Source organism: Phaethon aethereus (assembly GCF_964289735.1).
Source record: "Phaethon aethereus genome assembly, chromosome: 3".
Classification (NCBI taxonomy): domain Eukaryota; kingdom Metazoa; phylum Chordata; class Aves; order Phaethontiformes; family Phaethontidae; genus Phaethon; species Phaethon aethereus.
Window position 1 is genome coordinate 26,236,520 of NC_138576.1, and position 15,821 is coordinate 26,252,340.

Below are 15,821 nucleotides of genomic sequence, written 5' to 3' on the forward strand. Positions count from 1 at the left end.
TTATTCAGAAAAAAAAGGGAAGTGATTCCCCTGACCCAAAAAGCAAATGAAAGCATCTTGAGCAAAACAAAATAGAAACATGGATGCAAATTATTGTTTTTCTGATGCTGAGGCAACTGTAAAGGCAGTGTCATTTAAAAAACACAATATAGTAGAAACGAGTGATTTCTGCTCATCTTTGGAGACCAATCTGATATAATGATACATAAAAATATTTCAAGAAAGCTATTTGGAAATGTTTTTTTGTTTTGCAGTGCAAAGTGCTGGGTGTGAAGGAAAATTCAAATGTCAAAGATTTGAGTCACACAAACTGCTAATGAAAATACATCAATGTGTTGTCAGAAAATTATAAGCAACTTTAATCTCTACACTACAAAAGGTGTGGAAAGCAGTAGTCATTTATTATTGAAAATGTAAATAGCAACCATTTCCAAACCTTAGTTGCCTGGTATTTAGTGCCTGATCTATGCCTCCTACACCTATAAGAACTGCACATTCATTTAGTTCTGTTTAGAAAAATTCTAGACAAAAGATAAATTTCAGCTTGAACAAGAACATCTGAATTTGTTTTACTTCAGGAGACAACTGTGAAAATTACAAAAGTAATGCTTCTTGTTGCAGAGACAGGAGTCTGATGAAACTGATTTCAGTAAAGACTTGGTGAATTCCAATGTTTATTTTCACAAATATTTTGTGCTTTTACAAATCTCATAACTTTATTTTGAGGTTGAATTATGTAAGTATGTACGGAAACTGTAATCAAACTTCATTTTTTTTCACAAGATTTTCAGCTAAACTTATAAATAGGGAACACCAAAGGGTGCAAGGAAGTATGAAAACCAATGAAAAATTATGACTAGCAATAAATGTCAACATTAATAACCCCAAATAAATGTCAATTTTAGTTGTCAATATTCATTAAAACTAAAGCTGAATGCTAGATATGATTGACAACTTCTATTATCAGTTCTAAAAATTCACATAACTTTATTTTATAGTCATCACTATGAAAAGTAATGCATATTATGTTATTACTTGCATCTGAAATGCCATTCAGAGAGGTTCCAGAAATAAGGGGTAGGTAACTGGCTGACTGCCTGTGTAGACCCGCGTGTTAGAGTCACATTCTCCTTCTGGTATAAATGCATTACAAACCTGAATGAAGATATATTCAGAAGTGTGAAATTATTCTGTCTCTCAACCCATATTTGCAGAAATAGCAAGAGAAAAACGTTGTGATGAACTGTTCATAGTCACATATGAAGGCCAAGACAAATTCTCTGGAAAAAAAAGACCAGAACTTATGCAATGCTGTAATGGCGAGCCCCAATTTCCTTTTAATTGCTGAGGATTTCTTATGTCAGTTTTGTACTCTACTGTCAATGGTATCACCAAAATACACCGGAGAAGTATTTAAAGCTACTGTATGTAATTCAAAACAGCAAACTAACTATCCTCCAGCATTCCCTGGCTCTTTCCAACCTACCTTGATCAAGAAACAAGCTTTTTTCTGACCATGTTATTTCTCAGATTTTATTTTATAATGAGGAAAATGAATTGTAAAAATATGTGAGGGTTTCATGCAGTTTTAATAGGTTCCAGAGGCCCTTGTCAGACAGCTGTATGACTGCTGGCGTGACTGACATGTAACCTCACCAAAGAATACTCTGTCATGGTTTACTGAAAGGTTTTAAAAGTATCTTTGAAATTATGGCTGATATCACTGCCGAGACGAACAATGAAAAAGCACCACAGAGAACAGGAGACCATGTTAGTCCCAAATGCCAACTTAGTTTATAGTATTAATGAACAACACTAAGGGAAGAGTCCTTTCTGCACTTCATTAAAGGAACTCTCAAAAGGCTAGAAGCAGAGACAAGAGCTTAAAGAACTTGTGCTTTGGTTATGTTTAAAACAAATGCAAAATTATGGCTGATTCTCTGTTCTGCTTACAGTTTATCCACAATTAAATCTGACCTTAAGGCACAGTTGGAGGGAACTAAGAGTACAAAGTATTGTTGAGTAGATGTTTCTAAGAAATTTCTGTTAGGAATTCATCCTGTTTTAAATTAATTTCTGATGTGTTCATGTTCCTTGTGTGTTAGTTTTAAAAGACAATTCCAGTTTACCAGAAAGCAAATTCAGTGCTTTAATTTCAAAGGAATACAAAATACTGATAAAAGCACATTTTGAAGTAGCCAATGTGATATTTTGCATTAAAAAAAAATTTGTACCAATTAGGGGACATATTACTGAAAACTGCTTTTCACAAGCCAAGGATTATCTTTTACTTCATGTTCAATTCTGAAAATTGAAAATAACTGAGAAAATGGCACACTGTTGTCATGGTTTAACCCCAGCCAGCAACTAAGCACCACGCACCACGCACCACACAGTGGAGTGATGGAGAGAATCAGAAGAGTAAAAGTGAGAAAACTCATGGGTTGAAATATAGACAGTTTAATAGGTAAAACAAAAGCTGCACATACAAGCAAAGCAAAACAAGGAATTCATTCACCACTTCCCATGGGCAGGCAGGTGTTCAGCCATCTCCAGGAAAGCAGGGTTCCATCACCTGTAACAGTTACTTGGGAAGACAAATGCCATAACTCCAAGAGTCCCCCCCTTCCTTCTTCTTCTTCCAGCTTTATACGCTGAGCATGATGTCATATGGTCTGGAATATCCCTTTGGCCAGACTGGCTCATCTGTCCCAGCTGTGTCCCCCTTCTTGTTCATCCCCAGCCTTCTCACTGGTGGGGTGGTGTGAGAAGCAGAAAAGGCCTTGGCTCTGTGTAAGCACTGCTCAGCAATAACTCAAACATCTCTCTATTATCAACACTGTTTTCAGCACAAATCCAAAACATAGACCCATACTAGCTACTATGAAGAAAATTAACTCTATCCCAGCCAAAACCAGCACCGCTATTCAAACAGAATTCTAGAAGAGACATAATATAGGTCATGATACTGCAAATGATTTTTTTCAAATAAGGAGTGACTCCAGGATAGATTTAAGGAAGGACATGAATTTTGCAGTTTATTTTAAAGTTCAGTGAACTTCTCCCACCCAACACCTAAAAAACTATAAACCCCTGGCTCTAGCAGGATCTATGAGAAAACCCAAAGAGAGACCTACCTTCCCTGTGCAATCAATGAAGAGATGAAGGTCTTTGGCAAGGACCTACTGGCAGATGTTATACACAGGGATTTGAACTCTTCATCCTCAAGAGTTAAGACCCTCAGGTCTCCTAAGGATGAAGCTTTTCAAAGAAGAACTCATTTGTTTTGAAAGAATACTAGACATTCGTAATACACACATTTTTGTAATATTACACATGTTGTCTGGCATCAGTGGCTAGTATTCTCCAAGAAAACTCTTCATTCCTATATGCAAGAAGCATGAAGATTGTCAGGAATAACCTCTTGAAATTGCTCCTCAGAAGATGCTGATTCAACAAACTGGTGTGTTTTAAGAGAAACCATGTCATGAATAATCTTGACTGAAAATTATTGAAGTGTTTTCTTCTTAAAAAGATTGGAATAGTATGTATATATTTTTATGATTAATATGGCAATAAATTAAAGAAGGCACCTGTTGTCTATAAAATACAACATTAACCATCTCTTTTTCCACATACCTTATGCATCATTGATGTGGAGTTTTAATAATACAAAGCAAGCAAACATGTTTTAAGTTGACGTTTAAATAAAATTTTCACCTCTGTGCTACTGTATCAACTTTACAGTGAATTTAACAATTTCTTACTGATTTGAAAATAGTATCCCTCTGTTCATTCTACAGTTATTTGAAGGAAAACTACCTACGCTGCCCAGCTGCTATCTACAGTGTAGGTATTAGGCTTTTATCGCTTTTCAAATCCAACTAAATTTAACAGCTAATTTAACATTTGAAATTTTGGGACTTCCAGAAAAATCTCTAATACTCTGCACTGCTCAGCAGCTCTAACACTCAGCCAAGATTCTCTGAAGATAATGATTTTTTCTAAGTTGCGAATGCACACTGGGGAAATTTCTCTGCAGGGTTTTTCCCCTAAAAATCCCAATTATTTATCCTCCTGAAGCAGTTCTGATACTTCTAGCAATGATGAGATTTCTGGTGTTGGCTGACCACTGGTGCTCTAATTCCCAGAATAGCTAACTCTTTTTAGGGGAGGTCTTAAATAACAAATATATTTAAAAGTCAAAGTTGTGAGTCCTTGTTATTTCTAGATTCCTATCACTACGTCTTCTCTACAGACAGTGTAAGGAGAAATAGACACAAGGCCAAAGTGATCTCTCAGATAAATTGGGCATTACATCCTTCTTTTAATGCTTGCAGAGTTTCAACTTTTTACTCTGATTGATCTTTACAGTTCATTTAACAGTATAATTAAAATTAGGTGCCCATGTTTCTACCCACTCTTTAACATTTTCCTCTATGCTCTAACTGCTGTACCCTTTTCACTTTTCTTATTCCATGATCTATTAAGTTTTTAAAATTTTTCATCTCCCACCTCATTCTGGTTTTGCCTTTCTGTGCAGTGACTCCATATTTTCTTCCTGTATGAAAATATTGTATCCTGAAATTTTCTTCTGCCTTCTTATGCTCCACTTCAGTGACAGTACCCTACTGAACCCCTTCTTTCAACTGCAAGAACCCCAAAGTCCACCTTCATAAAAAGCCTCAACGCTTCATTCCTTCCCTATAACTTAAAAATTCCTGCTCCACCAATTTTATAATCTTTCATGATCTTTTTAATTTTCCTCCTGCTACTCACTTTCTTCCCCTGAAACCTTATCCTGTCTACCAACTATTTGCCAGTGATGTAAATAATTTTTGCCACCTCACTCATTTGGTCCTGGTGGAGCCATTGGCATGGCCCATCATATCTAGTCTCTCCTAAACTTTTTTTTTTTTTTAGATCTACAGTCTCACCCCTTCTGCAATTTTGATTCTTCCTCACTACTCAGAACTACCCTCTTTGGTTTCAAATATTTCAAAAACATATCCATTTGCATTTGTTGTCTGTTGCCTCCCTTTCTTTCCTCAGCACTGAACCTGAGCTGGATGTAGATAAGTTCTTTGCCATCACTATGGTCCCTCACCCCCAGGAGGTGGATTTTTCTTAGTTCTCTCTCTCTCTCTCTTTTTTTCTCCCTCACTCATCACACTCTAAGAGCCACTTACTTTGCCATCCTCCCTCTCTACCCTGAGCTCTCTGGGAGTCCTTTAATGTTCTTCTCTCTTTCTTTTGCTCACAGATGTGTTGGCAAGAATCAGACAATTCACTGCCTTATCTGCCTTCCCATAACAAGTCTACTATGCTGTCACAGCAGGTAAGGGTGGTGTAAAGCCAACGTTAGCCCCCTCAAGGAATGCTTTGAACGCTCTTTCTCTCAGCTGCTCAAACCAGCCTGATGAGGCAATGAGAATCAGCTGGTGGCAATGTGAAGTAGAATTTTTTTGGCTGATAGTTGGAACATTGGAGAGGATATAAAACAAGATAGTGGCTACTTTGCTTAATTGACATCCCTTGGAGAAGTTACAGGAATAACACGAAAAGAAGGTTACATTTACAGTGCTGTTCTGAAGTGACTTGAGTTATGAGGTGTTCCCTTACTGAATAACTAGCATCAAAGAGACATAAGCAAATTGTTAAGCACAGTTTTGTAACAAAGACCTAAAATATTTACTACAGTAAAGGATTCACTCTTTAATGTCTAAATCTTCCTTCAACATTTGCTTCAGGCTGCTGTTTCTAATGCAAATAATTTCTGGCAATAAAAATGAGAGTTTATCCAGTTCAAATGAAAAATATAGCTTCAGTATGAACATGAATGCATTAGTCAGAATGACAGACATTGCAGAGGCGTTCTAAGCAACCTCAGCTGCAGTAGAGAGAGTTCCTGCTACCTTGTGGTGCCAGCTGTCGCTGGCAGAAGGGGCATTGATCTGATAGCAAGGGCTGAGCTCAGAAGGAAGGATTAAATGTCCCAGCCCTCTGATGTTACCATACAGATGTCTCAAGGAGCCTTGGGTTATGTAGCACCAATTGCTGATCCTTGAGGAGCAAGACTGAAGTCTTCGCTGGAAGTTATGAGTTTGTATTTAGTCAATAAACCAGATGACGATGATTTCTCCAGACAGCCCAACAATATATCTTAGCTCTGTTCTGGATGAAGCACCTCACAGATATCTTAGCTTCCACAGCCAGTTGATATTTACTCTTGGTAAACGTTGCTAAAAAATGCCCAAAAGGAAGCGCTAACTGCAACAGCATACTGCTAATATTTATCAAGCTGTTATCACAAAAGTGTCCCTCCTCACCTAAGCTGGTAGCTGTTTGCCTACCCATGTAAATATAAGAATATAAGAATTATTCCTTCTGAGAATCTGATAAGCATAAGCTGGCAAGAGAACTTGTATTGATTGCATTCTGCTGAGATATGTATATTTTATTCTGATAAATTTAGTGGTACCACATTGTTCATTAAGCAGAATTTGAAGAAAGAAAGAGAAGCAAGTAGGCATAGAGGAAAATCCAATGATCTAATGGTCTCAGAAGGGTTTTTAAAATATTAGGCAACATGTCTTATTCTCAGAGTCATGTACCCACAGTACACTGGAAATGTGTCTTCTCAGTAATTTGTGGCCTTGCACTTCTCCCGTTTCAAAAAGTGTTTCATGAAAATTAAAGGGAGTCAACTCTGTTATTTTTCACTAAATAGGAAGTAGAAGCAGGAAAATGCAATAGAAAAAAATGTAGTTTCTGTGCACAGTTCATTCATTAAGTGTTATGGGATAATAATGAACCATTGGTTGCGCATTACAGTTAGTAAGATTCGACATCTCTTGCAACTCAGATTATCAAAGCACTCCAGTGGGCAAAGGGTATTTCCTTGTGAGTGTCATAACAGGATAAGCATCTGTTTTCTCATCTTGATTCCACCCACAAATGTGTAAAGAAGAAAGAATATGCAAATTATAGTTATTTTGAATTAGGTTCATCAGACAGATGCCTTCATTTAAAGAATCAAAGAAAAGGCAAAGAACACCTGCATGGCTTAAAAAAATAAAAATAATAAAAGAAAAATATTATTTTCCCTCCCTCTGCCTCTCTGATATAATAGACAGGTGCTTATCATTTTGCATTGAGTGTTGTTGTGAGATTATTCACCCCTTGATTGCTTCTTGACTTTTAAAATATTCCTCCCATGAGTGAAGCATTATAGAAACAAGACAGAAGATATGAATGATATGGCATCCTACTCTCCTGTTTCACATGCAGAAGTCACATATTTTCTATGCCTTACACAGTTCCAGTCTCTAACTTTACTCTGCATTATCTACAATCAACATCAGGATTTAAAGAGAAAACTGTTTTATCGAGACATTTAGCACCATTTCGGCTTTAATTATAATCACAAACTAACTGCCACAAAATATAGCCAGATTTTCTGAGCAAGTGCAATATAGAAACACAAAATCATAGAATACTTTGTGTTGGAAGGGACCTTTAAAGTTCATCTAGTCCAATGCCAGGCTCAAAGCCCCATCCAACCTGACCTGGAATGTTTCCAGGAATGGGGCATCTACCACCTCTCTGGGCAACCTGTGCCAGTGTTGTATGTATGGAGAGAAGAAGAGTATCCAAAAGAAATCAGAAAATAGAAAAAATATTATTAAAAAATATCATGGCCCATTAGACTGTTAAAGTGTTGGGTTACTTTGCTGATGATGCCTCTGTACTTTGGGAGTCTTACACTTACATAGAAACATCTGGCATGTTTCTACACATTGCTTTTTACAACTTGAGATATTTTTCTAGTTGTCTTAGTGGTGTATGTAATATATTTTCAGTAAATGAAAGAAGGATATTTTTTCCTTTTCAGAAAGGGTGAGAGAGGCTTACTTCCTTTTCTATTACCTTCCCTAAACTAACTAGATCAGGCAAATCAAATTAAGGAAATTAATACAAAATCACTGAAGATGTCAAATGATACAGAAAAACAATAGATAATATAGTTACAGCAGATTACCCACCATCTGTAACTAAAAATGAAAGATAAAAGGGCCTTTCTCTCTTACTTTTATTACCTGAATGAGAGGCACGTACAGTTTGTTTCTGGTTTATGTCAGAAGAATCTTTTAAATAATTAATACTTAATTATTTTGGAATAGAAAGGGTGAAGACCAATGTTTTCAGAATACAACCAAAATGATAAATGTTTTATGGAGACATGTTGTCTCTTTAGGAGTCTTTTGTAAAAGTATTTTTTAATACAAGGAATATAGTGCTTGCACTGACATTGCAAAATTTTACTGATATTTAAGAATAACCCAGCTTTTGGCATCTTCTCACAAAAGCCATCCCTGCAGTCCGCTCCCACTACCAAAACCTTGTCACATAAACCCAATACAGCCTACAATATTCAGCTCCCTGTTGTCTATTATTAAACAGAATGCTGAATGCAGCAGAAGAATATCAGACAAAACAATGATTCAGCAGAGAAAGCAAGCACATTTGCAAGTTACCAGGACTACTCAAGGACATAACAGACATGCGTATGCGTTAAATGCCATAAAGAGACAGGGGCAAAGGTTCTTAAATATATGTTTCACCTTGGTTAAACGTAACGTAATTTATATAATGATTCTTGCGTGGATAAATTAGGAAAATAAAATTATTAGTAAATTTTAATAACTTAGACTCTTTTTACTGCTTATTGATTGAGTTCCCAAAATATTATAGTCTGATTCATATACAGAAAAGTAAAATGAGAAAATAAAAACCATGCAGTACTTTGTTAAACTACTGTTAGTATATAATTTTTTAAGATAATTCTATTCTTAATTTAAATCACAATTACCTTTGCCAATGCTGTATTGTCAACGTGAAAAAATCTCTCTAGCTGAATTTTGGCAGTCATCCAGCTATTGGATCTTGTGACTTACGTTAGTTGTGAAGTTCATTTATGTTCCAAGGGACTTATTCACAAATCTTTAATGAAACTTCTATGCCAAAACTGTACAGAATGTATTTATTTTTCTTGCCATTTGTCACGGTCAAAGAACAAGTTTCTGCAAAACTTGAAGCTTTCTAAAACATTCAGAATGCCAAGTTCTTTGGCTTCAGAGTTGCACAAGTGAAGCCAGAAAATAGATGGATCTGGCACTTTCAAAATTGCTTAAAAATAGAAATATCATAGAAGTTGCACACATGTGCAATAATAATACTTGTTCTGATGGCAGGAACAGCATGTACATTGTACTTTTTTCCTTCCTTTTTTCCTCCTTAAAAGCCATAAGCTCAGTTGACCCTCCTAATTGTAAGTACCTAACTCAGCCAGCTCTTTCTTGCCTTCAGAATAGCAAACCAGACCAGCTCCTATACAATGAAATCTCACCATGCTGAAAGTCACTTATTGAAACAGCAGTGAACATTAAACTCTTGCTGCCTCTGATGCTTACACATCTATTGCTGCCACAAGAATTCTCCATGCTTCAAGGTTCCAGTTTCCTTTGTTTTGTCACTGAAATTGCTCATTCCCCATGACAAAAGCCGGATACTTATTTAAGTAATGTGAACTTGCATTAACAACCTACAAGCTACAGAAATGTTTGGAGTGGTGAAATCTTTTCTGTCATGAAGGAGGAGAAGCATGCTTGTTCTCCATAGAAATATGTGATCAGTCACCATTTAGTGCCTGGAGTTCATGGGAATGAGTTCTGGACCTTTGAAGGTATTTGTGTGGCAACTTGACCAACTCGGTTTTTAAGTTAAGTAGAAAGATGAATTCAAAGGTTCATTCTGATACCCTGTATGAGCTCCAGAGAGAAGAGAAATGACATTTACACTTCATTACATACCTTTAGTACTGTCTCAAGGATAAGTGCACAGTTCCCACCAATGTTTTGTGCTGAAGGAATGAAAGGAGTAGCAAACCTATTCCTCTGGACCAAAATTTATTAGAATGTGAAAGGCACGGTCAGTATGGCCACATCATTCTTCTCTGTCCTTTTATCATGCTGAAACATCTTTCCTTGAATGTTTGACTTCTGTGCTTTGGGAGAAATATAGCTTGAGGATGATAATACTGAAGAGAGAGATTCTCCTCCATGGCAAAATCTTTCTGGAATTCTTGAGCAAATCCGAATATTCCCATCTATTTTCCTAATAAAAGATTGAAATAATTGACATAAATATCTCACCACCTCCAAATTGCAAGCCTGTTAATCATTAAAAAACAGTTATGTGATATTCATGCAATACTACAATGAACTGAAGCTGGGCACTATTTCATGACACATCCAGTTCTGATTTCATCTGTGCTTTTTTCACCTCTCCCTTCATAAATCTGTTAAACTACATGCTGCTAACTCTGCTTTTTTGCTATTTACCATTTGTATTATTGAAACATCTGAATGTTTCAAAAAGTTTGGCTCCCTGTTGTGCTAGGTGCAATATAAACACAACTAGTAAATAATAGCCTGCTTATAAAGATATTATTACAAAGTTGTATATTAGCATCCAGAAAGAGCTTTTCTGAAACTATGGAAATAACAGAAGTGATAGTTGTTGGGGAAAACTGAACATTTATTACATAGTAATTAATAATGGCTTTGCTCACAGAGTACTTTTTGTGGGTATTTTAAGCAGGGACAAAAAACCAACTTTAACATGAATATATGGAAGTATCAAGGTTATGCTTCATCACATATGACCAAACAGCTACAATCAGGATATCTAGTACTGGAATGAGAATAGTCTATGGGTGAAGAAAAATTGGTTGAAGATGAACAGAAGTAAGGATGATGTTCAGACCAAAAAAGCAGAAGAGGACATTTTGAAGAGTATGTAGAAACAACACAATTTTCTTTTTTTAGTTGTAAGGATAAAAACTGCTGCACAATAGCAGCTGAGAGAGGAGTGAGAATACATGACAGAAACGACTCTGCAGACACCGAGGTCAGTGAAGAGGGAGTGGGAGCTGGTGGTCCAGACACCAGAGCAAATATTCCCCTGCAGCCCATGGAGGACACCACACTGGAGCAGGTGGATGTGCCCTGAAGGAAGCTGCAGCCCATGGACAGCCGACACTGGAGCAGGCTCCTGGCAGGACCTGTGGCCCTGTGGTTAGGAGCTCACTCAGGAGCAGGTTTTCTGGCAGGATTTGTGACCTTGCGGGAGACTCATGCTGGACCAGTCTGTTCCTGAAGGACTGTACGCTGTGGAAAGGACCCAGGCTGGAGAAGTTTGTGAAGAATTGCAGCCTGTGGGAAGGACTCACATTGGAGAAATTCATGGAGGACTGTGTCCTGTGGGAGGGACCCTAATTTGGAGCAGGGAAAGAGTGTGAGGAGGAAGGAGGAGCAGAGATAAAGAGTTATGACCACAGCCTCCTCTCCTCATCCCCCTATGCTGCTCAGAGGGATGAGGTAGAGAAGTCAGGAGTGAAGTTGAGCCCCAGAAGAAGGGAGGGTGGGAGGAATTTTTTTTTAGATTTGTTCTTATTTCTCATTATCTTGCTCTGTTTAATTGGTAATAAATTAAATTAATTTCCCCAAGTCGAGTTTGTTTTGCCAATGACAGTAATTGCTGAGTGACCTCCCTGTCCTTATATTGACCTACGAGCTTTCCATTGTATTTTTCTCCCCCTATCCTGTTGAGAAGGGGGAATGATAGAGCAGCTTGGTGGGCACCTGACAGCTAGCCAAGGTCAACCCACTATACCTACAGTTAATCCTGAATTAGGTAACGAAGAACAACCTTCAGTGACCCCAGAATCAGTGATGAAGTGTGCTGATTTTGGCTGGGGTAGAGTTAACACAGCACATGCACTTATGTTGTCCTTCTGGTGCAGTACTGCCTTTAGCTTGATTATTGCAGTCCATCTTGTCAGATAATAACCTGGGTTTAGTGATTCACACATGCCACACTTCATCTGGAGTATTGTAACTCCATATAAGTGGACATAGCATCTCAGGAAGTTCAAACTAGTGTAAAATACTCCAATACCTTTTCTTCACAGCACAAGCAGTCACAAACATGATCAAGTTTATCTGTTCTCCCTTGTTTTCCCTCACCACAGATTACCAAACCAATTAACAATCTTTGCTCTTATCATAGAAGCTCTCCATGACCTGGGCCAAGGCTATCTAACAGTGCAAGAAAAAACTCCAAGATAAATGCCATTCCTCTGGTACAGTGGAAATTTGTACAGTGAAGAGAATTATTTGCGTGGAAAACAAAATTTTACACTGGCTGGTAGACTGTGGAATAAAATCTCTAGAAACTTCAAACTTCACCAATCTCAGTGCCTTCTAGACCACTTATTTTATTTCTTGTACATCTATACAATGTTTTTATATTCAAAACATCTGCTTCTATGTGCAAACTGATGGAGGACAGTCTATGTGACGGAAACATTTAAGGGAAAATGGCTTGATTTGACGTATATTTTTATGGGCAGGTAATGCCTGAGTGAATTTTAAACCTCCAACTTTAAAATTTGAACTAGTGCATTTAATATTCCTGCAACATCTACAATATTCTGTTACTGAATAGTGATAGATGTATATGTAACTGACTTGGTATTATGCATTATTAATGTTACAGAAGTTTTCAAAAAAAATCTTCTATTTAGCTTTTGAAAATGTTAACATGAACGTCATATCAGAAAACAATATGATGGTTTTAGCTGGATGTTAGAAACCATACACTTAGATTGATTCTAATGTTCTGGTTTTCTGAGATCTAAAGATGGCCAGTAAAAAATAACCAACCAGGCTGAAAGGCAACAATCCAACAGTTAAGCACACGTCTAATGTTTATTTCAATGGATTTACTCAAAGACTTAGTTTGTTCTGGTGTTCTGGTCCTGATCCAGCAAAAACACCTATTTATATGACTAGAGAATGTATATGCTTCAGATATAAATGTGTTCAGCTGAATACCCTGATGCTACATGCTCAGAATTAAGCATGTGCTCAAATCTTTTTGCTGCAGATGAATGACCTAATCTTTTTTAGCAGAGAATATTGGAATTTTGCACACAAATGAAAGCAACAAAAGTTGTAATACTCTGGTAACCACCAATAAAATTACTGCACAAATTTGAAATTCAAAATGTTACGCTGATGAATGGGTTTCACTGCCAATGATTTTTGGCATAGACTAAGACATCAAAGGTTTTTTTATACACATTTGTATTATGTAAGCATTGTTTATTGTATTCATTAAAATATAATGTCTATGAAGATTCAGTGACTGTAACAAATGACACAGAGGAGTTTTGTGACAAACTATTGCTAATGGAAAACATCTACTAACAATATTGTATACTATGAAACATTTTTAGTGAGTCCCAGCTGGTTTATTTAATCTCAGAAAGACAGTGAAGGCTGTTCATGAGCTTCTGGGAGGCCTGTTATCAGATAACATATTTGAGGGATTTTATGGTCTGCTTCAATAATTCTACTGACAAGCCCAGCCTGGGAGGATAAGTGAACAAACTCAGTTGAACAGTTATTGTTGTTCTTGTGTCTTCTGTTTCTGTAGAAACCACTTCCCCAAATATACTGCAGTAAGTCTTTTATTTATAATTTGATTTATTTTTAAACAATCTTGATAATATTTCTGCCTAAAAACATTTGTCCATTTTGCCCTCAACCATAATCACTTTCAGCCTAATCATAAGGCTATGTGCTATAGCAATTACCATCTCCCCACTGTATGAAAATTTGGCAGACTTTATAAACCCTTAGAGAAGAGTTATATAAAAATATAGAAAAACAAATTTTAAAAAGTATTTAGGACATTTCGGAATGTAAATTGAAATAAAAATTACAATCTGCTATAGGTAATAGGGGCCAGCAAATGGACCTTCATCTAAGCATTTCCAGTTTCACAACAAAATTATTTTCCAGTTTTCAATTTGAACAGAGCCAATTTAGGGATAAGGTGGTGCAAAAAGCCATGAGTCTCAAATTGACTCATGCTCCCTTACAGCTATTTTCTGGGTCCTGGGGCACTATGAATTATGTCTAGGAAGTACATAGAGACAGAAAAGTCTTTAGTGACAACAGCCACTGTCTATCAGAAAAAAACTAATTTGGCGTATGGGCTGTAATAGAGTGTAAAGGATGCCTCTGTCATCTTCTATGGGCTGTTCTTATCCTCCTCTGCTCAGCAGGATCCACCCAAGGCAAAACAGGAAACTTTCCAAAAGTGCCATGCTCTGCTCTCACTAAGAGAAGAAAATAACGAACAGAAATGTGTTGTTCACAGAATATTTCACAATCCATTAAACTCTAGACCCGACCCAGTTCATAGATCAGACAATCATAGAATCATTTATTTGGAAAAGACCTTTGAGATAATCAAGTCCAGCAGTTAACCTAGCACTGCTAAGTCCACCAATAAACCATATCCCTAAGCACCACATCTACATGTCTTTTAAATACCTCCAGGGATGCTGACTCAACCATTTCCCTCAGCAGCCTGCTCCAATGCTTGACACCCTTTCAGTGAAGAAATGTTTCCTGATATCTAGTCTAAACCTCCCCTGACACAACTTGAGGCCATTTCCTCTCATCCTATCACTTCTTACTTGGGAGAAGAGATCAACACTCACCTCACCACAACCCCCTTTCAGGTAGTTTTAGAGAGCGATAGGGTCTCCCCTCAACCTCCTTTCCTCCAGACTAAACAACCCCAGTTCCCTCAGCAACTTCTCATAAGACTTGTGCTCCAGATCCCTCACCAGCTTCGTTGCCCTTCTCTGGACATGCTCCGGCAACTCAGTATCTTTCTTCTGTTGGGGGGGGCCCAAAATTGAACACAGTATTTGATGTGTGGCCTCACCAGTGCCGAGTACAGGGGCACGATCACTTCCCTACTCCTGCTGGCCACACTATTTCTGGTTCAAACCAGGATGCTATTGGCCTTCTTGGCCATCTGCGCACACTGCTGGCTCATGTTCAGCCAGCTGTGACCAACACCCCGAGGTCCTTTTCTGCCAGGCATCTCTCCAGCCACTCTTCCCTAAGCCTGTAGCATTTCGCAGGGTTGTTGTGATCCAAGTGCAAGACTTTGGATTCAACATTTAGCCATGTTGAATGTCATACAGTTGGCATTGGCCCATCAATCCAGACTGCCCAGATACATCTATAGAGCCTTCCTGCCCTCAAGCAGATCAGCTCCCAACTTGGTGTTTTCTGCAAACTTACTGTCCTGGTTTCAGCCAGAATAGAGCTGGTTTTCTTCACAGAAGCTAGTGTGAGGCTGTGTTTTGGATTTGGGATGAGAAAATGTTGATAACGTGCTGATGTTTTGAGTTTTGCTAAGTAGTCAAGGACGGTCCAGCTTCTCATGCTGGCCTGTTAGCCAAGAAGGCTGGGGGTGCACAGGAAGCTGGGAGGGGACACAGCCAGGACAGCTGACCCAGGCTGGACAAAGAGATATCCCATACCATATGACATCATGCTCAGTATATAAAGCTGGGACGAAGAAGAAGGAAAGGATGAAGGGACATTCAGAGTGATGGCATCTGTCTTCCCAAGAAATCATTACGTGTGGTGGAGCCCTCCTTCCCTGGAGATGGCTGAACACCTGCCCGCCTATGGGGAGTAGTGAATGAATTCCTTGCTTAGCTTTGCTTGTGTGCATGGCTTTTGCTTTACCTCTTAAACTGTCTTTCTTTCAAACCATGAATTTCCTCACTTTTACTCTTCTGATTCTCTTCCACGTCGCACTGTGGGAGAGTGAGCGAGTGGCTGTGTGTTGCTTAGTTGCTGGCTGGGGCTAAACCACAACAC